The following is a 2,500-nucleotide window of genomic DNA, read 5'->3' as shown; positions in this document are numbered from 1 at the left end:
TCTTCCCAAAAGAACTCTTCGTCTCTTCCTTTGTCTCTCTTTTTCTCTCTCTTCTTTCTTTCTCTCTTCTCTCTCTTCTTTCTCTCCCTCTCTCAAATCCTCAAGGCAGTCTTCTTTTCTTCACTCAGCTTGCTTCTCCCAATTCAATTACTCCAGCATCCGCTCCTGAGGAGACACAGACAGAGTGAAATGTTAAAAGGCTATTCATTCAGTCCTCTATTAGTGTCTGTACTGTACTGTGTGTGTGTGTGTGTGTGTGTGTGTGTGTGATACTTTGAAACATGTAAGTTAAAGGGGCTCAACAGTACTGTTCTCTGGGAACTTAACTTCTGGACCATCACCAACACTTCACCAGTGAAACACACCCAGAACCAGAACCAGAACCAGAACCACCTGACAGAAGCCCAGTCTGGTTCTGGTTCCGGTTCCACCCACACAAAGTCTGACCCATTTTTGCGACGGAGCCCCCTCAACGCAACTCAACCGGATTCTAGCACATCGATATATAGTAGTCATGTGATACACGCATACACACGCACATACACACACACACACATAGCCTACACATATGCGTCCGCGCAAACACACACACACACACACACACACACACCCCACTACACCCACCTTAGCCAATCAGCTCAGCAACAAGAGCAAAGCCTGCTGGGAAAAAGGAGCCAGACAGACACCCCAGCATTCCCTGCTCCGGCGAGAGGCACCCGGAGAGGTCTCAGGCCCTCGGAGAAGCGGCCGGGATCTGAGAAGCTCCGGGAACGTTGGCAGGGAAACAGAGGCGACACTCCGCTACGCAGCGGCAGCAGGAAGTGGAACAGGAGCGGGAGCAGGGGAGCTCTGGCTCAGATGGAGCCCATGCAAAAGAGCCGCCGCTGGGCCACAGCGTGGGGGACGAGGGGGGTGAGGGTGGAGGTGGAGAGAGTTCAGGTTGAAACTAGCAAAGCATTTGATCCAAGATGGCCTCTGCACCATCCCCATCCACCTCTCTCGAACCTGCCAAGGTCGCATGCCTCAGCAAAAGTCACCTCAGCAGGAGTCACCTCTCAGTGTCACCTCTGTTTGAGCAGACTGACGCTCTTGCAGAAAAATACAGCAGGACCAACTCAGATATCGTGGAGGTTGGAGGGAGTTCAGGTTGAAACTAGCACAGAGACAGGCCCCAGAGTTTGATCCAAGATAGTCTTTGAACCAACACCATCATACCCCTCCGTCCATCTCTTTCTGGGTCCTGCCAAGGGACCCATGCCTCCTCAGGAGGCACCTCTGCCCTCTGTTTAAGCAGACTGACAGTACGGCAGGACCAACTCAGATATCGTGGTGACAACAACACACACACACTCACTCACTCATATACTGTGTACTCTCTCTCTCTTTCTCTCTCACACACACACAATGTCTCTTCTCACACACAAAGTCTCTTTTGTCGCTCTGTCTCTCTCACACAGAGAAACACACACACACACACACACACACACACACACACAGAACTACAAACAAATGGCAGACCTACAGGAGGCCAGGCAGGCAGCGGTGAACAGAACGCTGTCTGTCCCTGAAGAGGAAGTTTAGAGAAGCTAATGTTTTGACAGTATCTCTTCATTTGAATTTGAAAAGCCTACCAATGTAGAGAGAGAGAGAGAGAAGAGAAAAAAAAACAAACACATCTGCTTGTTCGTCACTTCTGTTGCAAGGCTATGAATAGACTAACGGGAGAATGAATCCATAAACAGGTCAATAAAGAAATGATGCTGATCCAAACTGAATTTCACACCACAAACAAATAATGCATGCACGCACCTCCAGGATTTTACCTGGCTGTTAGCTTTCCAGGCAGCGGTAGTGAGTCTTCTCTGATACACTTATAAATAAAGTTTGCATCATCCACCAAAAATTCTACATCTGGCTGGTGGCAGCGGATGCAGTCTCTTCTGCACACTGAAAGTTGAGGTTGGCCTAGAAACATGAAAACGTCTAGGATAAATGAGTCCGAACTCACCTCAGAGCAGGCCATGTTTCTCAGTCGCTTCACTACTTTTTTCACAATCTCCCTCTGCTCTCTCTCTCTCTCTCTAGCTCTCTGTGTCTGTCGTTATCTCTGTCGATCTGTGTCTCTCTAGTTCCTTGTCTGTGGCCGTTTCCTCCCGTGTCCATTGATGTCTCACCTGGCCACTGCTCCTTCCACCACAAACACCTCCCGCATGCCACTGACTAGCATCTTACGTAACAGTAAGCCACCAGCCTCACCTTTAATCTCTTAAACCTGTGCTCAGCCAAAGTAGCTCCTCTTGCTAGGTGTCTGCATGTGAGCATGTGTGTGTGTGTGTGTGTGTGTGTGTGTGTGTGTGTGTGTGTGTGTGTGTGTGTGTGTGTGTGTGTGTGAGTGTGTGTGTTTCCTTCAACCTCACTCGGGCAAAGTACCTCCTTTGGCTTGAACTCTGCAAGTGAGTGTGTGTGTGTGTGTGAGAGAGAAAGAGAGAGAGAGAGAGAG

At 49.4% G+C, this 2,500-nt stretch overlaps 1 protein-coding gene across 1 annotated transcript in view; it reads right to left on the bottom strand.

Annotated features, from left to right (window-relative positions):
• mef2ca (myocyte enhancer factor 2ca) overlaps nt 1-2,500 on the bottom strand; it is a 35,195-nt gene that overhangs the window by 12,401 nt on the left and 20,294 nt on the right. The window contains 1 exon segment of the mRNA XM_042059937.1: nt 1-165. This exon segment is cut by the window's left edge and continues 75 nt beyond it. The gene's annotated coding sequence lies outside the window, so the exon portion shown is untranslated.

The sequence above is a fragment of the Alosa sapidissima genome, chromosome 13 (assembly GCF_018492685.1).
Source record: "Alosa sapidissima isolate fAloSap1 chromosome 13, fAloSap1.pri, whole genome shotgun sequence".
NCBI classification, from domain to species: Eukaryota; Metazoa; Chordata; class Actinopteri; order Clupeiformes; family Clupeidae; genus Alosa; species Alosa sapidissima.
This window is presented reverse-complemented; position numbering and strand designations above follow the sequence as displayed.